At 40.4% G+C, this 26665-nt stretch overlaps 1 protein-coding gene across 6 annotated transcripts in view; it reads right to left on the reverse strand.

Moving 5' to 3' along the window:
• Window positions 1-26665, reverse strand: part of FRMPD4 (FERM and PDZ domain containing 4) — a 392551-nt gene that overhangs the window by 82090 nt on the left and 283796 nt on the right. The gene's annotated exons all lie outside the window — the stretch shown is intronic.

A 26665-nucleotide genomic window follows, 5' to 3' on the forward strand; every position in this document is an offset into this window, starting at 1 on the left:
GCATATTCTCTCAGTTTCAGAAGAAGACAAGAGCAAGTCTTCTCCGAACAAATCTTGCCTAGAAAAACCAGTTGCGGATTTTTTCTAAAAGCCTTAGAAAACAAAATCAAAGACTCCCGGGCTTTGTAGTTTGTTGATATATTAGAGCTCTCTGGACAGAAATTTAAAACACCCCTTCCCAGACTTCAAATCTCTGGGTCCCATGTTGCCATAACAACACTATAAATCCTTTATTTTAAGGGCAGATTGTAGGAATACTCCACTGGGCACAACACAGTGCTAATACAGAGAAGGTTAAACTTTTTAGCCCACATGGGCTGTATCAATGTCTTGTGCTCATATTCAGTGCTAATAGCTGAATTCTGAATACTGATTGGTACACAGCTTGGAGTTTTTAAGAATATCACATACATGAGTATAGGGACTGCGTTGTTGTTGTTTTTAAAGCAAATAAACCCTAATCTAAAGAAGGATCCAATTAGACTAAAAGTAAAAATGTGTTCTTATCTTGTTACTTAATAGATAATCAATACTGTACTTTGTAAGGCATTTTGATTGTTAAGGAGATGATTTAATCCAAGAAAATCCATGATTTCCCAGTGAAATGTAGTTTGACATAATATAAATACACTGAAGTTAACATTACAATGCAATTCACATTGAATGTAACATTCAAAGAACATAGAAAAATCAAATTCTATTGGAAGAAACGTTATCTTTCATAGCAAGAAAATAGTAATGTATTAGAAGGATTCCATAATTTTAGAAAATTTAGAAAGTTCTTATGCACTATTTCCAGGGAAATGGAAGACAGCTACCTAAAGGCAATCACAATTATACATGTTGGTCAGAATTCTGTTAGTTTGTTCTGTACTAGAGTATATCGACTCAATCAATTTTTGAATGGTAAGTCAAAGTGTACCTAAATCCCATTGATTCCATAGGGGGTTTTTTAAAGTCAAGAATAATAATACATTCATTTTCATTTTGTTTTCATTTTGTCTGGATATCAAACAGCAAGACAATACACAGTGAAGAAAACACTTTTAACAATCTCTACACTTTTAATGGCTATAGTGTGCTATTTCTCAAAATGCTGCATAGAGAATACCCAGATAGATTTCTTTCAGATGAATTGGAAAAAGGATATTTTCAGTTACCAGGCTTCAAACATCAGGTGTCCTGGGCCCTTGGTTTTCAAAATGATCATATTTGTAAACAGAAGGTAAAGACCATTACACTGTACATTAACATAAGGTAAATCATTCTCAGGAGAGCTACCTATTTTCTTCTCTGACAATGTGTCAATTCTATTTCTCCATAAGCTTCTTCAGTGATTAAATCTTCTAAAATAAGGTCATTTTATAGCACCCTATAAGTCAAAGCCATCTGGATGAGCATATGGTAGAAATGTAATTAGAAAGGAGAAAAAAGTTCTGCTTGTTTTTAATAAAATGAGCTTTTTCATTTCACAAATGATCTCTTTAAAAACCACATAGAAAACTTTCCTGAGGCTACCATTCTTCTTCATATGGCATGAAATAAACATCCAAATCCAGATAAATGAAAACAATGGATCCTGGAGCAAATCATAGAATCATAGAGTTGGTAGAGACCCTGTGGGCCACCCAGTCCAATCCCCTGCCAAAAAGCAGGAAAATCACATTCAAAGCACCCCCGACAGATGGCCATCCAGCCTCTGTTTAAAAGCCTCCAAAGAAGGAGCCTCCAAAATCAGACTGAAAGAAAGATTATTGTTGAGGCTGTCAATATTTTGGATATTGGTGCACTGGAATAGTAGTAATCAATATGAAAATACCACATGTTATAGGTGGATTGATTTAATCAAGGAATCTGTGACCCTGAATTTGCAAGATCCAAGCAGGGCAGTTGATAACTGGGACTCTTGCAGGTCTCTCATTAATAAACTGACATCAGAAAATATCAATATTGCTCTTGAGCAGAAAACTAGCCTTCAGGCAGGTAGTAGTTGCCTATCTGTGATACAGAGCCTTTAACTAGGTGGGGAAATCTAAAACTGATTAAACCAATGTGGATGTCTGCATTATGTCTTTTGTAGTAAGGGGGTTGAGGGGGACATAGTCATGATAGTGAGGGACCACAGTTTAGTTTTAATTACATACTCAGTGGGAAAGCACATCTCAAAAAGACTAGATTAGAAAGGGTTGGATAATGTGTGAGCTGAGCATCTTGAGGTTGGACAAAAATTTCTCACAATTGAAGAAGTTGGTGTCAAAAGCCTAGACCATGTTTACAAACAGGAGGTTAACGACTAGTCTGAGTCCAAGCCACAGAATCCAATTGAGAGGCAACAACAGCAGGGAATAACCCCAGAGAAGCCGATAGTCTGTTTCAAGATCCAACAAAGTCCAGAGCCAGCATGGGAAAACTTCAGCCTTCCAGGCGTTTTGGACTTCCTGCTGGGGTCAATAGTAGAACATGAGTCAATTGCTCAATGTGGCTGATGGTATATTTGGAAAGGAGAGAGAGGGTTGGCCGTGGAGATGTTGTTTTGTCATCACTGTACAAAAGAACAATAAATACAAATGACACAGCACATTGAATGCCCTTGCCCTTTGACATTGAAGGCCTACTGGGTATGCTCAGGTTACATCTTTTATTGCTCGTGTAGTGTGAGTACAATGCCACACCTATGTGCAATACTTCTTGATTTGTGACCATGTCAACCAACCTAAAGTCTAACACTATTATTCTTTTGAAATCTGCTCTATTCACATTCTTATTTGTATATATTTATATTGGCTATGGGCCCCCTGGTGGCACAGCGAGTTAAACTGCTGGGCTACTGAACTTGCTGACTGAAAGATTGGCAGTTCGAATCCGGGGAGTGGGGTGAGCTCCTGCTGTTAGGCCCAGCTTCTGCCAACCTAGCAGTTAGAAAACATGCAGATGTAAGTAGATTTTCTGCAGGAAGGTAATACTAATACTAATACTAATACTAATACTAATAATAGTAATATATCCCGTCACCATCACTCCATGCAATCATGCAGGCCACATGACCTTGGACAACACCGGTTTCTATGGACAACACCGGCTCTTTGGCTTAGACTCGACTAGACTTAATGTCAGGTGAAACCTTTACCTTTACCTATATTGGTTATAATACTGGTCAATAACCTTATTCATAAGAAAGAAACTGAACTAAGTGTGTTTTTCATCTCATAAAAATGCATTAGTGAATCCTATAGCTGAGTCTAGTGAAATGCAGCTTGCAAGATAAAATAAGATAAAGTGGGCCAACACGTGGTAAATTAATTGAGGTTGAAAGGGTCTATACTAAACTGGAATGAACAATTCTTGTTAGTTGCGTCATTGACAGGTTTCATTCTAAGGGGAATGAATCCAATCCATCTGCTTATATCCAGTCTAGGTCAGCATATACAAGCCCAATGTGCTTCCACCTGAAGTTTTTTAACTTCCTTCCTTTACAATAATAAAGGTAGAAACCCACTATATTCCATAACAATAACTGAATAAAAAAGCAGTATATAAAAAACATACATGGTAGTAGACGTGTGAAAGCACTAAATCAGCAGCATGACATCTGAATGCTTTAACAGTGTGCTTGGAGTCAATTCAATATTAATGTTTAAAATAGTAAAGCTCAGAATGAAGAGAGGAAAATTCTAATATAGTGCTATCAACTTTTTAAAAACCCAGTAAATGAGACTATAATCTTTTTTAAAAAGCTCAGTTTCTTTGTGATTAATATTCAAACGAATATTAATCACAAAGATGCATGAAAACAAAACAAAAAATTACAGAAATATTATTGTGCTCAAGGAGCTTGTTAGATATTTTCTCAGTAAGGTAACCCTATGAGAAGCCACTGTTCTATTTCCTTGGAGAAAGGGGAGAATTAGTTAAATAAGTCTATCCAGTGATTTCCCTAATAAATGAAGACCAATAATCTGGAGGGTGTATTTGGGTGCACATTTACAACCAAAGATTTGGCACGGTCTGTAGATCAGGAACTACTGGTGAATCTCTAGTTGGTGAAGACACATCAGTATTTACTGGAGACATTTGAGTTTATTTGCAGTAGATTTGCATCACCTCTGTGAAGTTTCTGACTCACACTTCTTTAAGTTTAACAATAACAACATTACTTCTTTGCCCTAATCAGACTACTTCAATTAAGCAACTTTAGTGGGAAACAAGAATGGATTTGTTTCATGGAAGGGTTATTTTTGTGCTGACAACAAACTTGTGTGCATATCAGCTGCTCAGCAAAATCATCTTCTTTAACCCTGGGGTGGGCATAATGAGTTCCACGTGGGCCCCACTTTTGTGACCCCTGACACCCCCCTCTAATTCCTCAATCTCCTTTTTGTGTTTGTGTGTGTGTATTAAATTTCAGTGCCATTTAAAGCTATTTTTGCTCCCAAATCACATATGAACCTTGCCAATGCATGAAAACACTCCACCTATCCTCACAAGTTCTCCAAAGTCTTATACTATCTTATAATACCTCTGTTTTGCCCACTTGCAGTTGCCATTTTGAGAAGACTGTAGAGGAAAGCAGGGATATCTATCTACAGTGGATGTGTGACCTGGATGTGTGTCCACTTCCAGTTGCCATTTTGAGAAGATTGTAGAGGAAAACAGGGATATCTATCTACTAGGCCTGTCAGTTTTAGTTCGTTAATTCGTTAATTCGTTATAAAATCGTTATTTTTGCATATCCGACGCGATTTCAAAACATATTTTCAAACCCGGAAGGGTTTAAAAATATCGAAACAGCAGCCCCATTTTTTTTACGAGCTGAAGCTCCGCTCGTTAATGGGATGGAGGCTGCTGTGCTGCTGGTGCCCGGCTGCTGCGCCCTCCTCCTCCTCCTCCTCCCAGCTGTGTTGCAGGAAGTGCCGGGACTCGGGAGGAGGAGGAGGAAGAGGGCGCAGCAGCCGGAGCCGATCGGATGGCGCGCGCGCTCCTGCGCCCTCTTCCTCCTCCTCCTCCTCCTGGCACTTCCTGCAACACAGCTGGGAGAAGGAGGAGGAGGAAGAGGGCGCAGGAGCGCGCGCGCCATCCGATCGGCTTCGGCTGCTGCGCCCTCTTCCTCCTCCTCCTCCTCCCGAGTCCCGGCACTTCCTGCAACACAGCTGGGAGGAGGAGGAGGAGGAGGAGGGCGCAGCAGCCGGAGCCGATCGGATGGCGCGCGCGCTCCTGCGCCCTCTTCCTCCTCCTCCTTCTCCCAGCTGTGTTGCAGGAAGTGCCGGGACTCGGGAGGAGGAGGAGGAGGAAGAGGGCGCAGGAGCGCGCGCGCCATCCGATCGGCGAGGAGGAGGAGGAGGAGAAGCGGGCGAGAGACGAGAGAAAGGCCGAGCGCGGGGCCACAGGCCCTACAAGCTGAAGAAGGAGAAGGTGAGGAGGGAAGGGCTTGGCGCAAATGGGAGGGGAAGCAAGGCTGGCCGGGCCTCGCAGGGAGAGAGCCAGGAAGGCAGGCCTCTTCTCTGGGCCTTGGATGGGCCACTGCAGCAGAAGCAATTTGCCTTTCCCATGGCAAGAAACAGGATTTGCAGCCATGCCAGCCCAGTCCCTCCCCAGCACACAAACATATGTCTATTTGCCCTACATCTCTATCTTTTAGGCCTGTTTGATCAAGAAAAAATTTGTTCTAAAATGTTTTGTAAATATTTACGAAATTTCGTAAATAACAAAACATTTTTTTGGAAAGTTTTGTAAATATTTTAAATATCGAAACAAAAAAACACCCCAATTAAGAATCGATTTTAGAAACAAATTTTTTCTTGATCAAACAGGCCTACTATCTACAGTGGATGTGTGACCTGTTGATATTATTTGGAGGGGGAATTGGCCCATAGTCCCATGCAGTTACCCACCCCTGTTATTTTGCACCTGGCTCCAGCTGGTGGATTTTATGGCTCTAGTAAGACATAAAACAGATCCCACAAATCCGAGGCTTTCATATTGCCAGCCATTACCCATACATTGTTTATTATCATCACATCAAATAAATCTATCCCTCCACAGCATTTACTTCAAAGCTGAGGTTGGAAAACTTATTCTTTTAATCACAGGATCCCCAGGCCCAGGAAGTGGCCATATAGGGGGAGAAAGTAACATTTCCAAGCTCTGCTTTAAGTAATTGCATTGGAAGTATGGTAATGTGACATTTGAAATTTGATATTTACATTTTTTCAATTTTCTATTCTAGAAAAGCCAATAGGATTTTTTAACCATTATTTCGCTTTTTCTCTGTATATGTGAGAGGGCTTTTTTTTTTTTTCAACTACTTCCAGAATGAAAACATGAAAGTATATAAGAGTACACTGGCAAACAATAACTGTCTTATACTTCTTTTTTTCCATGTTTCTTAAAGTCAGAAATAAATATTTTATTATATTCCATTTGACATAGAACCAAATTTCAAAACATAATAATAATAATAATAATAATAATAATATTTATATCTTTAAATAAAAAGGTTTTAGCCTACCGCCGGAAGGCCAGCATAGAGGGCTTCCCAGGGAAGAAGGGAGTTCCAGAGTTGAGGGGCAGCCACAGACAGAGAAGGCCCGGTCTCTCGTTTCCACCAACTGAGCTTGAGATGGAGGTGGGACCAAGAGAAGGGCCTCTTCTGAAGATCTCAGGGCCCAGGCAGGTTCGTACAAGGGGATGCGGTCAGACAAAAAGTTTGGACCTAAACCGTCTAGGGCTGTATAGGTCATAACCAGCACTTTGAATTGTGCCCACTAACAGACTGGCAGCCAATGGAGCTTGTGCAACAGGAGGGTTGTCCGCTCTGTGTAGTCAGCCCCAGTGAGCAAACTGGCTGCCGCTCTTTGGACCAGCTGAAGTTTCCGAGCACTCTTCAGAGGCAGTCCCACATAGAGCACATTACAGTAATCCAGAACATAGGAAATCCTAGACTGCATTAATTCTCCTATGACTGTGGCAACTCCAATAATTACTGCATATTCTACTAGGATCTCCTGCAGTATTAAGAAGACAGGCTGACCTTAATAAAGCATTCAGTTAATTCTGTTAAGATATGCACTTCAATGTATAATCGTATGGAGATTTCTCAACTGTACAGTGAAATTTAGACACAATGAATAGCATAACTGAGAGAGCAGCTCTAATAAAATTAACATTTTGAAGAATATTTGAGTTGATTAACTTATATAACATACTTCAGAAAGTTAAATAATGTATTAATTCCCAATTAAACTGAGATGTCTCCCTGTATATTCCAGTTTAGAAGAAAATGTGTCAGGTAATTCACATTTGATATGGACCAATGTCAAATCCACATTCTGCTTAGTGAATTTAGAAAGCCTTTAAAAGGTGGGGGATGGCCTTATGGCACCTCAAAGTCTGTGTTTTTTTTAGTTACCAAACACTATTTTATTAAAAAAAAGTTAATGATTAAAATAATGCTATTAAAATAAATAAAATGGGTAGCCACCAGCATGGTGAGGTGGTTTGAGAATTGCACTGCTATTCAAATTTCCACTCAGCCATGAAATCCCATTGAATGACCTTTCTCTCAGCCAGAGAAGAAAGCAAAGGCAAAAAAATCCCTGGACAAATCTTGTCAAGAAATCCCTGTGATAGTTTCACCTTAGTCACCACAAGGCAAAAACTACTTGAAGACACACAAGGCTTTTGGATACATTACTTTGGCAGCCATATGTAAGGCAAATCACCCTCAAATTAAAAGAGTCATGGTGATTGATTTCAGTGGGTGCCATATGATCACATCAGGATCTTTGAAGGTCTACATCAGGGATGCAACTGTTCAGTGTGAGGGGGTCACTTTGGTCTTCCAAGGAACTTTGCTGGGCTGCATTGTTCCACCACAGTCCCATAAACCTTAGTGCATTTTTTGCTGCTAAGTGTCTCATAATGAGGAATTGAGAACATAAGGGGAATATTTAATGGAAGAAAAAAGGCAATGGAAATTAAAGGGAAGAGAAGAGCTAAAGCTAAATGACTGGTTTAGGTATTATCAACTACAGGATATATTTAGAAAGGATATTAAATTGGGTTCCCCAAAAGGAAATCCAAGTTGGAAAATATTTTGGAGAAAGGAAATTGATCTCCAAGGACTGATCTCCAAGTTATACAAATATATTCTAGAGTATAACCTGGAAGATAACCAAATTAAAACACTAATCATTTCCTGGGCTAGAGACTTAGGTAAAATATAGATTTGGATAACTGAGAATACCTATGGAATAAAGGAATTAAATTTTTTAAATTGAGGTCCATTTGAGAAAACAAGTATAAAATGTTCTATAGAAGTTACATAACACCTGAATTAAGGGACAAAATTGACAAAACACACGGGGGACAATGCTGAAGATGTAAAGTGCAGAAAGGCACATTTTTCCATGCTTGGTGGATGTGTATGGAGGTCTTTTTTTTCCTTTTCCTTTCTTTGGAAAAAAGTGATGAAAGAAAGTAATAAAATGATTTCTAAAAGGTTCAAGCAAAACCCAGAAAGATGTCTACTGGGCTTCTTTCAAGAGAGAATTAGTACAGATTATGTAAAAAAAAATTACCAATATAGTTTTATGGCTGTGAGAATTACCATAGCAAAGTTATGGAAGGGGAAAAAAGAACTACTCATTAAGGACCGGAGAAGAAAATTAGTTGAATATATGCAAATGGCCAAGCTCCCCAATGGCTTAAGTGTAAAAAACAATGAAGAGTTTTTTAGAAAATAGAGGCTTGCATTTGGATACTTAAAAAAAAGACAAAATAGATTTTGAAATAGTGGTACAAGGAATTTATGAATGCAATGATAAGGATAGAGTTAATTAGATGCTACTTCCATATGGTGCTGAGTTGGTAGTCATGGGGGTTCACGGGTGGGAAGGGAGAGGTGGTGGGACTCGGGAAAAATATGTATATCTTGATTGTTGAATTTTTAAGAATGTATTTTTTGTTTCTTCATATAACACAATAAAAATTTACACTAAACTACAAAAAAAAAACCCACCAAAATTTGTCTTGATGTACTAACGGTATATAACTCCCTAAAAACTTGCCGAATGTTAAAAAATCTACAAAATAAATGTTGGTAGTGTCAATCCCAAGTAGGTACTTTCTAGCACATGTAGAAATATTGGAGAGTAATACAAGAAAAATACAGAAAATATTGGACATACAAGTTCAACTGAAACCGGAACATTTTCTATTGGGAATAATTGATATTGATATGGAGAGGAATAAAAATATACTTTTTAACTATTTAGTAACAGCCACCAGAATAGTTTGCATGAGAAATTGGAGAGTAAAAAAAAAATCTTTGACAGAACAATGGTTAATAAAAGTAATGGAATTACGAACATGGACAAATTAACTCAGTTTATAGCAAAATACCAAGGAAAACCTAAGAAGCCAAGGGATTGGCTACCTAATAAAGAATATTTGAAACAAGAAAATATAAAAATAATAATACAGTAAAAGAAACAAAAAAGAAAAATGGGCTTACTTAATAGAAAGATGAAATGAGCAAGTAGAAAACAAGAAGTTCAAAATAAGGATAATAAACATACCACAATGAAAAAGACTGGAAGACTCTCAGTCCTTTCCTTCCCTCCCTTCCCTACCCTTTTTGACACTTTCTTCCCTTCCCCACTTTCCCCAATACTATTTTACCCTATTGTAAATAATCTATTATAACCAATAAAAATATGTATTTATTTATTTGCTTTACTTCTATACCGCCTTTCTCAGCCGAAATGGCGACTCAAGGCGGTTTACATAGTAAAGGGTTAACACAACAGCATCAAAAGGCAGTTAAAAACACATTATACAAAACATATCAAGTCAAAAAACAATCATTATCAAAAACGTGCGCCTCAACAAACAAATCAGAATCAGAATCCGCAATCATAATCCGTTATACCAGTTCCTATGTTCAGTTGTACCATCTTACTGTGTTTCATTGCACTATTTAGCCAAACGCTTGTTCGTAAAGCCAAGTCTTGACCTTCCTCCGAAATGCCAGCAGTGAAGGGGCCTGTCTGATGTCCACAGGTAGGGTGTTCCACAGCCGAGGGGCCACCACCAAGAAGGCCCTGTCTCTCGTCCCCGCCAACCGCGCCTGAGATGCGGGCGGGACCGAGAGCAGGGCCTCCCCAGACGATCTTAACGTCCTAGTCGGTTCATAGGAGAAGATGCGTTCGGAGAGGTAAGTAGAGCCAGAACCGTTTAGGGCTTTATAGGCTAAAGCCAGCACCTTGAATTGTGCCCGGTAGCATATTGGCAGCCAGTGGAGCTGGCGCAACAGAGGAGTGGTGTGCTCCCTGAGTGCCGCTCCTGTTAGTAGCCTGGCTGCCGAGCGTTGGACCATTTGAGGCTTCTGAGCAGTCTTCAAGGGCAACCCCACGTAGAGAGCGTTGCAGTAGTCTAAGCGGGATGTAACCAGAGCGTGGACTACCGTGGCCAAGTCAAACTTCCCAAGGTACGGTCGCAGCTGGCGCACGAGTTTTAACTGTGCGAATGCTCCCCTGGTCACCGCCGAAACCTGGGGTTCTAGGCTCAGCGATGAGTCCAGGGTCACACCCAGACTGCAAACCTGTGTCTTCAAGGGGAGTGCGACCCCATCCAACACAGTCTGTAACCCTATACCCTATAAACATTTATCTTGAGGGAGTACCTTCCACTGAGGCTGAGAGAGTATGTCTTGCTCAATGTAATCCAGTGGCTTTCAATGCCTGAGAGAGAGAGTTCAAACTCTGGTCTTCAGATATATAGTTTCAGATAATTCACTCTTAAGCTAACAACAACAAAAAAGCATTTGCAATTTGGAATTTTATTAATGATGTTGACAAATCTCTACCATATCTGTTCTTGGGGAGCTTAGATCAATTAGTCTCGCTCCATCCCCATGCCTGATAGAGACACATAGTATTTACATATTTTCTTCTTTGATTCAGTGGAATGGGCATATATCTATATTTTAAAAGTAATCTCTTAGGAATGCTTCTTGCATGTAAAGATGTTATTATTCTTGATCCTTCGTCTAACTTTCTTTCTTTCCCCAGCTGGCTCTTAACAAAATTGTGTACTCATACAATTGCACAGGTGATTTTCAAGACAACCAGTGAACAGCAAAATTTAAAATCTTGCTGGATATGAAGAACACTACAGCTGCAGATCTGTTGCAATATGCTGTCGCTTCGTGAATACTGACTCCCAAATCTGAGGCTCAGATGATGGTAAGCAAATGCATGTTCTGGGTGCCAACTTGCATACATCAATATCAAAGGTGACTTCTATACCTCAAACACAGGTGAATATGTGTTTTTCTCCTAGTGAGATGTGTTTTTAGTGTGGACAGAAGTGTCATGCATATAAATCTGGTGCTCCTGGCTTACTTCAATGGCTTTGCTCTTCCCTCTCTGATACTTCAGGCCATTTCAACAATGCCAATGTAAATTTCAGGTGAAAAGAGAACTGTATTAGTCAGACTGGAAGCACGACATTTCTTTCCTAAATCATGATGCAAATGCTTCTTTTTCTCTCAACCCCGCTCCTTGCCTGGGAGCTGGAGGAGCAGGGCAAAGTGAACAGGAGGAAGAACAATACATCCCTTCTGTCGTATGAGATTGCGCTGCAACATTTTGATCATGCCCTTAGAGTCACAAAGCAAAGGAGTATTTGTGATTCATAGCAGGCAAATTCTCTGCAGCAAAATTAGCTATTCATCTCTGTTCCTCTGTACATAAAGGAACAAACAGGTTATATCTGAACTGTGTGCCACTGCCTCTACAGTCTGTTAAATTAGATCATTTTGAGCCCTGGACTGAGAACAGACAGCCAGAACTAGAACAGCTTCTGCCACAATTGTTAGCAGTCCTCTTTTCCGCCACAATTGTTGGCAGTATTCAAATATATATATAAAGGATCCCATAATAAATGCTGGATGAAAGAGCGATCTCAACATCATATGCAGAGACCTGTGATTATTTTTATGATTGCATATTGAAGAGTTGCTTGTTTACAGAATAAATCATGGAGCTCAGACACATCTTCAAAGCCAATTTTAAGATAGTATTTGCAGGGCTTGTGAATTCTTAATGCAGTTTCAGTCAGGGTATCATAACAAAACAGCCGACAATATTATGAGGAAATTGTCCTTCATTACAGTATTGTCCCTTTCTCCTTTTTTGGTTCCTTGGCATGCTTCTGGAGCAGACACATGTTGTGTCTCTTTCCAGGTTGCCCCTTTCAGACCACCAATGGGAAGTTGTCTATGATAGCGAAAGAATCCTTTGATTGGACTTTCCAAAGAAATAATATGGAGCTTGTGCTGTTTAGTGGAGCAAAAAATAACAACAAAAAGCAAAAACAGACTTCAGGGAAGTTATTTTCTGGACTTTAAGCTTCACTGTTTCCATACCAACAAGGCCTATGACAGGTGCTGATGACTGCTGGACCGACCACAGGCTAATCCGATCCACGATGGCTATCAAGATTGCCCCCAAGCGCAGACTCCAAGGAAGAAAGACAAGGCGCAAAATGAACACCCAAGCCCTTCAGGAGCCCTCCAGGCGAGCCCATCTCCAAACAGCACTCAAGGACCATCTCCCCACAGAGCACCCCGAAAATGTTGAGGAACATTGGAACAAACTGAAGACCTCCATCATCCAAGCCTGCGAAGAAACTATTGGATACTAAGCCAAGAAACATCAAGACTGGTTTGACGAAAATGACATCGAGATCCAACAGCTAATCGACAAGAAAAGGAAAGCCTTCCAAACATGGCAGAGAGACATCAACTGTGCTGCTAAGAAAAAGATCTACGCCAGTGCAAAAGCTGAGGTCCAAAGAAGGACAAGAGAACTCAAGAACATCTGGTGGACAAAGAAGGCTGAAGAAATCCAACACCTGGCAGATACCCATAATGCTCAAGGATTTTTCAAAGCCACAAAGGTCATCTATGGGCCAAGAAACCATGGCATACAGCCTCTACGCTCATCAGACGGAACCAAACTCCTGAAGGACCAAAAGTCAATTGCACTACGTTGGAAAGAACACTACCAAAGCCTCCTAAACCGCAGCTCCAGTGTGGCCGAGGAGGTCCTCTCACAAATCCCGCAACAACAAACCAGGGATGAGCTTGCAGCACTGCCTAGTTTGGAAGAAGTCAGCAATGCCATCAGCCAACAAAAGAACAACAAAGCCAGCGGACCGGATGGGATCCCTGCTGAAATCTTTAAAGAGGGAGGACCTGCGCTGACACACCAACTCCACCAGCTCATAGAAATAGTGTGGGTGACCGAGAAAATCCCAGCAGACTTCAGGGATGCCACCATCATCACCCTCTTCAAAAAAGGGGAAAGAACAGACTGCGGAAACTATCGAGGTATCTCCCTTCTAACCTCAGCTGGAAAAATCCTCGCAAGAATCCTTGCAAACCGCCTTCTGCCCCTCTCAGAAGACACCCTCCCAGAATCCCAGAACGGCTTCCGCCCCTCCAGAGGAACTGTGGACATGATCTTCACTGCACGACAGCTCCAAGAAAAATGCAGGGAACAAAACCAACCTCTGTACATGGCATTCATCGACCTTGCAAAGGCATTCGACACAGTGAATCGCAGCGCTCTCTGGACCATCCTCCAAAAAATCGGGTGCCCAAGCAAATTTGTGAACATCCTGCGGCTCCTCCACGATGACATGATGGCAACAGTCTTGGACAGCAATGGCTCCCAAAGTGACCCTTTTAAGGTGGAATCGGGTGTCAAACAGGGATGTGTTATTGCCCCAACTTTATTCTCCATCTTCATCGCCATGATACTTCACCTTGTTGATGGGAAGCTTCCCACCGGAGTGGAAATCATCTATCGGACAGACGGCAAGCTATTTAACCTCAGCAGACTGAAAGCCAAAACCAAGGTCACAACAACATCTGTTATAGAACTCCAGTATGCTGATGACAATGTCGTCTGTGCGCATACAGAAGAAGATCTACAAGCCACTCTCAACACCTTTGCAGAAGCATACACAAAGCTTGGCCTGTCACTGAACATCGAGAAAACCAAAGTGCTGTTCCAGCAGTCACCAGCCGTCCCCTCTCCAATGCCAGAGATACAGCTTAATGGTGTAACATTAGAAAATGTCGACCATTTCCGCTACCTTGGCAGCCACCTCTCCACCAAAGTCAACATCGACGCCGAAATACAACACCGCCTGAGCTCTGCAAGTGCAGCATTTTCCCGAATGAAGCAGAGAGTGTTTGAGGACCGGGACATCCGTAGGGATACTAAGGTGCTTGTCTATAAAGCTATTGTCCTCCCAACCCTGCTATATGCCTGTGAGACGTGGACTGTCTACAGACGTCACATGCAGCTCCTGGAACGATTCCATCAGCGCTGCCTCCGGAAAATCCTGCAAATCTCCTGGGAAGACAAGCGGACAAACGTCAGCGTGCTGGAGGAAGCAAAGACCACCAGCATTGAAGCGATGGTCCTCCAACATCAACTCCGCTGGACAGGCCACGTTGTCCGGATGCCTGACCACCGTCTCCCAAAGCAGTTGCTCTACTCCGAACTCAAGAACGGAAAACGGAATGTTGGTGGACAGGAAAAGAGATTTAAAGATGGGCTCAAAGCCAACCTTAAAAACTCTGGCATAGACACTGAGAACTGGGAGGCCCTGGCCCTTGAGCGCTCCAGTTGGAGGTCAGCTGTGACCAGCAGTGCTGCAGAATTCGAGGAGGCACGAGTGGAGGGTGAAAGAGAGAAACGTGCCAGGAGGAAGGCGCATCAAGCCAACCCCGACCGGGACCGCCTTCCACCTGGAAACCAATGCCCTCACTGCGGAAGAAGATGCAGAGCAAGAATAGGGCTCCACAGCCACATGCGGACCCACAAGGAAACCCATGATGGAAGACCATCTTACTCGTCCAACGAGGGATCGCCTAAGTAAGTAAGTACCAACAAGGCCTAAAAAGCAACCTTTCCAGATTGTGTCTATAACGCACTAAAGACTCTCTTGTAGATGTGCCTACAAATGTCCATCAGACACGTCAATGAATATACAAAACAATTACCACCAATCTCCAAGTTTGCTGCAAACAACTCATAGCTAAGAACAGACGTAAGACAACAGAAAGTGAGAGAAATCTAACCCTCAGAAGAGAAATTCACTCATGGAAGAGTTATCACGGGGAAAAGGGGTCTCCACAGAAGATTTATTTATTTATTTATGTATTTACAATATTTCTATCCTGTCTTTCTCAGCCCAAAGGTTACTCAAGGTGGCTTACAAAATTGGCAACAATTGGATGCCACAACAGTCAGAAATACCATTAAAAACATAACACAATAAAATCCATATAAAAACAGTTAAAACTATAATCACCGATGTCCTCCAGTTAAACACATTTTCCATTAGCATCATTTTAAGCCGTTCCATGTCGACTTTTTCATAGTACTGTGTTTATCTATTACGCTGCACTTCCAAAAACTTGTTCCAAGCTGCAAGCTTTCTTCTCCTTGGATTTCTCTGAGAACCTCCTAATCCCTGCACATTTCCAATTTCCTGTTCCTGGACTGCAACTCCCAGAAATCCTCCAGATAGATAAGATAGATAGATTAGATAGAGATAGATAGGTTGGTAACTGATTGATCAGGAGGACTGCTGGGAGTTGAAGTCCAAGAATAGGGAGAGAAGGAAGAAAGGGAAGAAGAGGAAGGGAAAGAAAAGGGAGGAAGGGAAGAGGAAGAGGAAGAGGAAGAGGAAGAGAAGGAAGGAAGGAAGGAAGGAAGGAAGGAAGGAAGGAAGGAAGGAAGGAAGGAAGGAGAGAATGAAAGAAAAAAGGGAAGGCAGGAAGGAAGGAAAGAGGAAAGGAAGGAAGGAGAGAAAGAAAGGAAGAGAGAAAGAGGGAGGGAAGGTTGACTACAGCAACGCTTGGTGGGTACAGCTAGTGAAACTATATAAAGCTTATGAAAAACTCAGATGGGATCCAGTTATAATGCTTTTTGCTCCTTAAGGTACTTTAAAAAGGCCAAGATTCAAAATTAAATGTTTCCCCTCCATATAATAAAGTATCTGATCTACTGCAGCATCCTCCCATTTTTCATTCTAGATGGGGAGTTTTCATAGACACATCAGCTTCAAGTACTATCTGTTCCAGAAGTGGGGTACCTGCTTTAACAAACTCCACCAAGACAGGTATGTACAACAGATTTCAAAAAAGCAACAACAGCAAAATTACAGCACTTAATTATGTAGGCCAAAATCCACGTGTCAGCAATTATTTTATCTGGATAGGAAGAAGATGACAACACACAAGCCTGAATAAGTTAAATAACTTGTTATTTCCATTCTTATTTGTTCAGTTGTGTAAGCTTCCAACATGCCAATAAAATAAAAATATTGCTGATGCAATGCATTTCTTGCCCATACATTTATAGCCCATTTTAGAGCTTTTACTTTAACAAGATTGCAGGTGTACATTTTTTTCTTGAAAGAGATTTGCTAGGCTTTTTTCTTGACCATTTCTTTCCATTAATAAATGAAAAACTACATTTCTACAGCTGCGTTCTGATGGTGGCGAAATGGATTTTTGGCAGAACTGTCATCCATCATATTTTAACTCACTTTGTTTAGTAACTACTATTTATAGTGTATCTGATGCCAAAGCAATTTTTCAAAGTATTCACTGACTACAGCATATTACTGAACAAACCCATTGGGCCAAATGTGCATTGGCTATTACCTTATGTAAACTAAAGACCTCCTTTCGTGGAGGTGTTTAATATAGTACATTTTGTAAGATTACTAGCGGCAGATCAGTAAAATTCCAGAATAACAAAAGAGATGCAGTTATTTAAACTAAACATGAATGTTATGTAACATTTGTCCAGCAATCCTGTGAAAAAGAAACAACATTAGCAATACCCCACTCCGAATTCTTACAATATTTTAATGAAATTTGAACCTCAGGACAAAACAGTCAAGGTCCAAGCATAGCGAACCACATCCCAATCACAAAAAAAGAAATGAAAAACAAAAAGAAAGAAAGAATGCTACTTTAAAGACAAGGTTTATCTGTGTCATCCCTGAGCTTTCTACCTCCAGGCTGAGCCGTCTATTGCTATGCCATACATAATGCATCATAGCAAGCTGTTTACCCACCCATTCTGCAGCTGGCAAAGTGTTCCTCCCCCGGACTCCTCATGCCCAGCTGCTCTCCCTAGATGAGGATGTTTCATGTCTTAGATCAAGGCACATTTGGAAATTCAGAGTAATATCCCCCTGAACAGCTGCTGCTATATAGTCCTTGCCTTCTACCATCACTGCCATACTTTCATCACCAACCTGCTGGTGGCAGTAGTGAATCCCTTTGTGGGTCTTATCCCAACCTTTAAAAGAGCTTCCCTAGGTGCTGAATCTGAACACATGCCTTGAATAGTGCCTTCAAAGTTCAAAGTGCATTGTGGTGACAGAAGTGAGATAACAAATCAATGTATATCCCATCACTGGCCTGACTAACACTGTCACTTGCAGTTTGGAGCCCCTGTGGTGCAATGGGTTAAACCATTATGCAAGCAGACTAAAGACCGACAGGTCGGAGGTTCACATCCAGGGAGAGCATGGATGAGCTCCCTCTGTCAGCTTCAGCTCCCAATGAGGAGACATGAGAGAAGCCTCCCACAAGGATGATAAAACATCAAAATATCCAGGCATCCCCTGGGCAATGTCCTTGCAGACAGCCAATTCTCTCACACAAGAAGCAACTTACAGTTTCTCAAGTCACTCCTGAAACGAAAAAAAAAAACCCCTGTAGTTTGAAACTGCATTTTACAGTCAGTGTAGACTCTGCATGTATGTATGTATTTATGTATAACTGCATTTAATTGTACTATAGGAATCTACACTGACATACAATGCAGTGTCAAAAAATCCTTCCTCTCCAACCCATCCCCCCCCCCAAAAAAAAACCTCATGCATTTTTGTGTTCAGAATAAATAGAACATTACAAAGATGCTTACATATTCAGGATACTACTTGTCAAGCTTTCTGACAATCAGGAAATCCCCCTTTCATCTAGGATTCGAATATTTATAAATATTCTTTTCATCTAGCACTTACATAGTTTAAGCGAAACAGTGATGGTAGCAGGAGGAAAGGAAGCAGGAGGCAGAGAGGAACATGCAAGTGAGAAGAAGGGCTCCTTCCAAAAGCCCTGACTTCAAAGCAACAAACATCTGACTGTTAGTACCATTCTGAATTGCTTGTGCTACTTAGCCAATGCATTGCACTTAGAGGGTAGCCATTTGTAAAAGAGTAAGGCATGGCCAATGCCAGGAAAAGTACGTTTTCTGGACAGTGAGAATCCTCGTGGCATGGCCTTAGGTCCAAGAGACATTAATGTTGCGTGGCATGTAAATGTTGACATTTGCATATGAGTGAAGAGCTATTTAAATGTTATGCCACATACATGGAGTGGTTACAAGCTAATACTGTTTAGCAGAGCTGCAGGAAAATTGCCTCACATTTCAAATTGTTTTCAGTGACCTGAATGGAAATATATACCAATATGCAGCATATTTAAAGTATATGTAAGCTTTATATGCACGTATATTCATCCAAGGTGTCATTGTTCTTATACACAACATTAAGGAGTAAATATTTTTAGAGTGTGAGTTAACTCTATTCTAAAATTCAACACAGACCTAGCTTTAGAAATCTGATTGTGTCACTTGAGGAAGTGCTACTCTTGACACCTGTCTCCCCTGCTCCTGTGTGTATTTTCAGCTAATTACTTCTTCTGGCAGAAAGAAATTCTCTGAAGTCCAGAACAAATATTTCAGTCCTTCTAATTTTGTATGAAACTGCTCAATTCAAGCTCCTACTAAAAACATTCTTAAACACACTTTTCACCGTCAGCTGGTTTCTTTCTCTGCATGCTTAATTTCTGTTGCTATGGCAAAACTGAATTGAAAAGCTGTACACTGAGGTCTTAATAACCCACTATAAAGTAATTTCTAATAAGGTCTTTAAATGAATGAAGCACTTACTTCAGTGACGGACACTACTAATAACAATCTGAGCTGCTCATCTTTATCTGTATCTTGCACAGAGCTTGGAAATGTTACTTTTGGGTTATAGCTCCCAGGAATCCTAAACCAGCATGGCTGCTCATCACATTAAAAAGTTCCACAACTGACAACATGGAAGTTTTGTGTCATATGAATGACTATATCAAGATTCAATAGTGTATACCAGGGGTCCTCAAACTAAGGCACAGGGGCTGGATACGGCCTTCTAAGGTCATTTACCCGGCCCTCGCTCAGGGTCAACTTAAGTCTGAAACAACTTGAAAACACACAACAACAACAACAACAACAATCCTATCTCATCAGCTAGAAGCAGGCCCACACTTCCCACTGAATTACTGATAAGTTTACATTTGTTAAAATTGTTCTTAATTTTAATTATTGTATTGTTTTTCAGTGTTTTTTGCACTACAAATAAGATATGTGCAGTGTGCATAGGAATTCATTCATGCTTTTTTCAAATTATAACCCGGCCCTCCAACAGTTTAAGGGACTGCCACCTGGTCCTCTGTTTAAAAAGTTTGAGGACCCCTGGTGTATACTGTACAACAAGTGTCAGATTTAGGACAAATGAGGCCCTGCGCTAGTTAAGTTATGAAGCTCCTCACTTGGACCCTCACAGACTTACACTGCATGTCACCTCACAGACTTACACTGCATGCTTTATGGCACACTCTCATAGACTATCACTCTATCATTATGCCTGGAATAACTTCGAAATACAATGCCTTCAAATTTAGAACTGCTCCATATAAGCAAAATCCATCTTAAAATATTCTTTTTGGCAGGAATATGGGCCCCATAGTCAAAAGGGACCTGTGCTTAAGCACACAGAAACACAATGGTAAATCCAGCACTGTGTACAGCAGTGTTGTGTACAACAAAGCAGGGGTAGTTTCCCTGTTAGTTAGTGATGTGATGAATCCACACTAGGTTTTCATGTGAACTTTAAAGAAGCTATTCAAGGTGCAAGGTATTATTCTCCAAATAAGCCCAACATCTTGGATACCTCCTTTAAAGTCCAGACACATCATCATACTGGGATGCGTTTTCATTGCCCTATTACCCCATCTTATTATTCAAGTTTATACAAGCACAAATTCATTACAATGATGTTTATATATGCAAACAAAACTTTTAGGGGAGCTTGTATAAGGCATCTTTGAGTAGAGACTAATACACTAACTAATTCAAGCTGTATCGGAAAAATTAGAAATTATGTTGGCATAGTTAACTTTCACCACAGCAGACTGTTCCACAGGCAAAACATTTGGAATGTTTTGCTCCATTAGGAAAATTGAAGGAGATGGTTATACAGGAATACAAACAATTCCCATCTCAGTTCTCAACCCATTACCATTATTCGTATCTCCTTCTAAGACCCCCATCTACACTGCCATATAATCCAGTTTCATAATGCAATTTTACTGCATTATTGAACTGCATCATAGTCGACATTGTCATGCAATGCAGTTCAATGCAGTTAAAGCTGATTATGAAGCTGCCTTATATGGCAGTGTAGATGGGGTCGAAGTCTGTTGGGCCAGTAGAGACAAGGTGAAGGAAACAAGATTCCCCCCACACCCTGGCTTGGGCACGTGTTTTCATTCCAGTTTGAGGTGAGTTATATGAGAGTGTGTAATCCCCTTTGAGGTAGTCCTTTAACAGCCCCAGAGGCTTGCTTCCATGAAAGGCTTGGCTGAACATTACTAGCATAACTGGTACAAATGTAGATTCTATTTGCATTTTGATAGATCGGTACATTATATTTACTGTATTTATATTCTGCCCTTCTCACCCCAAGGGGGACTCAGAGCAGATCACAGAATACATATATGGCAAACATTCAATGCCAGTAATACAATGACAAGACAGACAACATAAGTAGAGGTATATTTAAGTAAAGACATTTCTTTCATATGCAAAGGTGGCTGGTGAGGTTTGATAAAGACATAAAGCTCTGGAACATGCCACAGCTTAGAGAAATTCTTCTGTGCACAGGGTTTTCTGAAGCTGAAAGTCTATGATTTGCCAGGTACATCAAGTGGGTTTCCATGGTCAAGTGAGGATTCAATCCCCGGTCGTCTCCAGAGTTGTGGTCAAACTACAACATCACAAACCAAGCGTAACTGCTGTGGTTGAGGACTGAAAAGTTCTGGGACACGTATTTCTAAGATTAACATTTCCTGCTCAATATTAACAAACAATGCTACAGGACAACATTCAACAAATCCAAACGCTGGCTTTGCAAAAGTGATCACCCATCTCCCCCTGGTGACTACCCAATTGATTCTTTATTAGGGTATGACTAATCTTCCCCATCTCTTTCCAATTTGACTACTCATCATCATTATTTTTTTGCACAGAATTAGAATGAAAGAGGGTCTGAGTTTAATGTGTGGTATGAGAAGTAGTCCAGTTTCTCTCCGAAGTTTTTTTGGCATTGATACCAGGATAGATAGGTTGTCACATTCTTTCAAGATGGGATTTACAGACATGGATGATAATGTAGATGATGAATTATAATACTATCTCTGAACATGACACTTTACAAGTAAAAGTCTAACAAAACCGTTTTCCAACCTAATTAAGACATGATGCAAAAAGAAAAGAGCATGGAAATGTGGGAGGGGATTATCATATTCAGATGATATTGCCTCTTCTTTTCCTCTTCCAAGGTCTGGGCAGTGTCATTTAGGATGAAAGGAGAGCATTTCATTTCCTTCTGGGCCCAAGCACCAGATCCCATTGGATCTTGGAGGTTAAGCAGGGTGAACTCAGGTTAGAGCTTGGATGGGAGACCACAAATGAATAGCAGGTGCTGTAGGCTATATTTCAGAGGAAGGAAATAGTAAAATCACCTCTGATTTTTCCTTGCCTAATAACATCCAATGAAAAATAATAGTGTTGCCATGAGCTGACAAGAAGTTTGAAGGCAGCCGCAAACTCACAAACTCTTTACGTGACTCCATCTGGTCCATATCACAATCAAACCACAAACTGTTTTTGTTGAATTTGCCTCTGTAAGCAATTCAATTATAATTTGATGAAGAAGTACAGCAGGCAACAATTTGCTCAGCACTTCAACTGGATGCGCTAATACAGTTTCTGTCTAAATTCTACACACATAAACATCCATTTAAATCACTAAGGTAACTGTAGGAAGTTTCTGTCTGCAGGTTCCTATGAGCATAATGTCCTCAAGTGATGCCAAGAGTCCCCCCATAAAATAATGACGTGGGACAAAACTTTCCAAGTTTTTCTCCTTCCTTAATGCTGCCAAGTCTAAATTATGTCCAAAAGGATCCATGCAGCAATTACTCAATTTGGGTAATTTGCAAATGTGTACTGGGACACTAAAGAGGTCTTTTAGTAATTTTAAAGTTGGCTTTCCTCAAGCTTGTATTTTTCCACAGATGAACTATAAAGCCTGAAGATGGTGGAATTTCAACATATCTGGAAATCCTCAGCTTAGGAAACTATGGCTTCTCATCTTACATAAGGCCTAATATATGGATTGTATTCTTACAATTTCTTAAATTAAGTTTTGTCACTGATATGTAGCTATCTCCCTCATCTCTTCCAGTCTACCCTATTCTTGGCAACATTTGGCCTTCTAAATGTCTTGATTACTGAAGGTAAAGAAAATGTGAAATCAATGAATGAAGGTGGATAATTCTGTAATAGAAGTGATTTTACTGTTTCTGAGAATATGTAGAAAAATTTTCTGCACCACTAAAACACAGTCTGTTCTCTTCACGAATTGTGATCTACAAAGATGAGAGGCACAACACAAAAGAATTATAGTTCTTTCCTTATGGACCATATAACAAAAAAACCAAAACCCAACAACAAACAGAATAAATCATGAAGGTGGAGAATTAAAAACAATTACAAAACACCTGCCTTCCAAAGACACATAGGAAATAGGGAAGATCTAAGCAACATGACAATCTCAGCTCCTCCCCTGCTTTGCAGTTATTCTCCTGCTGGGTACTACTCTCTTGTGACATATCCATATGATTGAAACTGAATCTAAGTGTAAAAACACTCCCTCTGAAAGACTGTGTTCGCAGTTTGGGAGTGCTCTTGTATCCGTTTCTCCAAATGTCAGCCCAAGTAGATGTGATAGAGTGCTTGCTATCAGCTTTGGCTGATACGGCAGGACCTAAAGATGGCAGTGCACATGCTGGTAATCTCAAGGTTGGACTTCTGTAATGTGCTTCACATTGGGCTACCTTTGTGCCAAGTTCAGAAACTCCAGTTGTCTCAAAAAATACAACACACAGGAGTGAGCAAATTGCACCTATTCTAGAGTCACTCCACTGGCTACCAATTAGATTCTAGGCAAAGCACAAGGTGTTGTTATTGGCCATTAAAGCCCTACATAATTTGGGCTCAGGTTACCTACAGGATCACCTCCCTGAACACTGATGTTCTCCTGGGGGCGGCGGGAGGGCCGGGGGGCGGCGGCGGTGTCTACTTCAACCAGCCAGAACCCAGACTGGCCACTTTCACCCAGATGACCTTTTAATTGGCCACCCCATTACTGTGGAATGACCTGTCAGAAGAGCTTCAACAGCTAGATCAGCTGTCACAATTTAAGACACAAGTGAAAACCTATCTCTTCCAGCAGGCCTACTCAGTCGGTTTTAATGACGAATTTTAAACTTCAATTCTACATCTATTTTTTGTTTTGCGTATTTTAATATGTATTTTATGTTTTAATATGTGTATTTAATGGAGCATTTTCAAATGATTATGCATTTTGATTATGTACTTTAGCAATGTTGTAGCCTACCTCAAACTGTGAGGAGAGGCAGATAAGAAATAAGCTGACACGATATGAGGATTTAAAGATCGAACTTCAAAGACTATGGCACAAGCCAGTAAAGGTGGTCCCAGTAGTGATCGGCACACTGGGTGCAGTGCCTAAATACCTTGGCCTGCACTGAAACGCAATCGGTACTGACAAAATTACCATCTACCAGCTGCAGAAGGCCACCTTACTGGGATCTGCACGCATTATTCGCCGATACATCACACAGTCCTAGACACTTGGGAAGTGTCCGACGGGTGATCCAATTCAACAGCCAGCAGAGTGTGTGCTATGGACTCATTTTGTTGTGTTTCTAATGATGATGATGATGATGATAATAATAATAATAATAATAATAATAATAATAATATCCCCGATCCTAATACGTTTCCTTCTTCAGCATTTTTTGCCTTTTTGAGTAAGTGAGAGGAAGAGCCACCCATTCTAATTAAATTTAACATTCTAATAGCAGTTCATTGATTAAAGTATAATATTAGCTTCCATGTTGATCAGGCAATTTAGTGACCATGCACATTTTTTACTACCTAAAATGTATATAGTATTTGCAGTGGAAAAACCAAGTTTGAATATAATGCAGGTCATCCTTCTTTCTATAAAATGACTCCTCCAAAATACAATAGATTAGTCGTTAACTAATGTTGTGTTTTTGTTGTCATGTAATGCGGGCACTGAACTGTGCCTTGCTTGTGTAAGCCGCCCTGAGTCCCCCCCCCCCCCCGGGGTGAGAAGGGCGGGGTATAAGCGACCATAATAAATAAATAAATAAATAAATAAATAGATGAAGACTTTAGAATATTCTGTCTTATTATAATTAACACTTATGGGAACTTCTAACTCTGAGGGCAAGTCAAAAACTAAGGAAAACTCTGTATTAAAACAAAAAATGACCCCTATTCTAGGAAAAGGAAGAGATTCATAAACCTACAGAATACATACCATATCAGAATTAGTAGGAGCCTTGCTAGAAATGATCTCGACCTTCTCATTTGTTCATTATTGATTTTAGAGCATAAACTGATGCATATGTTTGTAAGCTTTAGCGGTGCACACTGTTTGTGTTATTAGCTGCTAGAGAGCAGAACCTACCAGTGGCATGTCATTATTTATATAAATGACGGGGTTTGGCTTGCCTAGAGCTTAAAGAAAGCAATATGAGAATTATATCTGCAATAACAAAACAAAGCTCATTCCCATGAACATTGGATTATTGCATGGTTTCCTTCAATGTGCCCAAAGGAACACCAAGAAGAAGGCACTAAAGAGTGAAAAGAAACATTAGAACAAATGCACTGCTTTATTGCAAACCAGTCCTTTGGGCCATACAGCAAACTGAAAACCCGTCACTGGGAGCCCCAGTGCAGAACAATGGGAAAACTGCAACACTGCTGTGTTTCAAAATCACAGTATCTATAATTTTTCTACATATACTTTGGCATGCAGGTGGCAAAGTTTTAATTTCAAATTTCACAATTGTATACATTACTAATATTGGTCACAAACCAATGTGTACATTGGTTTAGAGCTATACCAGTGCCTTTGCAAGCTATTTTTTCTGCATGCAAGTACATTATGACCTCGTATCCACAGAGTCAATATTGCGGTTTCATCTTCAAAGGCTTTCAGCGCCAGAATCACTGGGTTGTTGTAGGTTTTTTTGGAATATATAGCCATGTTCTAGAGAGAATTCCTCTAGAACATGGCCATATAGCCCGAAAAACCTACAACAACCCATTGTGGTTTTACTTATTCACCTATTGCCTTCTGTACAAGTTACACCCTCTTCTTGGTAACTCCACCAGTTCTCTTATTGATAATAAGATGGCACACCTTTATCCATGGTTTCATATATCCTGCAAAGTCCGGGAATGTATGTCCCACATACATAGGGGTTGTATTGTACTTTTGATCCACTGACTAGATTGATAAGAGGGTCCCCCTGATAGACTGACTGTGGGAGAGCAATTGTTTCTAATTCCCTCATTAATGCTATTCAGAAACATTGACAACTCTTTGGAATAGAATAACGGGGAATGAGATGAAGATATAGAAATTGGTAGTCAGGCCTGTGCCCTCTATCATTTCCAGGCATTGTGAACACTTTTGCCATAAACAGGTATCATCCTTCCTAATGTTTACATAGATTATATTTTTTGTAATTTGAGTATACTGGTTTGTATTGTAGTCTGCAGAGTATCAGATCATAAGAGAGTCCCAAAAAAATCTTTGTCGTCCTAGTCTTTCTGTTCACATGACACATTTTGAACCAGGGCTGAGATTTCACCTAGGGAATTAGACAAGTGAAACTTAGTAACGGGACCATTGGAATTGGAACCATAAAATGCTTGGTCCTAGGTAAGCATAAGAGAGTAGAAGAAGAGTTAGGTCTAAGACCTAAGAGGAACAGAAGCCTTGAAAAAGTGATGATACAAAACACAGAGAGACAGCCATACATCGATTAAACAGTGGGGACATTCCAATATAGCAAACCTTTCAAAAACATGTTTGTGTGTTTGCCTTGGTAACATATAAATAAAAATGTTCTGCAGTAACAGTAATTGTAGAGAGTCACCACCACAAGTTTAGCCTTGTACATTTATTGCAAAACACTTGACTCCAAACAAGCTAGTGAATTATTTTGTCTAGATAGTTCTTTTGAAGTTAATGTATTATGCCAGACAGTAAACAGGACACATTCACCAGACAACTGAAAACATTCAGACCTCGATTTTCT

The sequence above is a fragment of the Anolis sagrei genome, chromosome 3, assembly GCF_037176765.1.
Source record: "Anolis sagrei isolate rAnoSag1 chromosome 3, rAnoSag1.mat, whole genome shotgun sequence".
Classification (NCBI taxonomy): Eukaryota; Metazoa; Chordata; class Lepidosauria; order Squamata; family Dactyloidae; genus Anolis; species Anolis sagrei.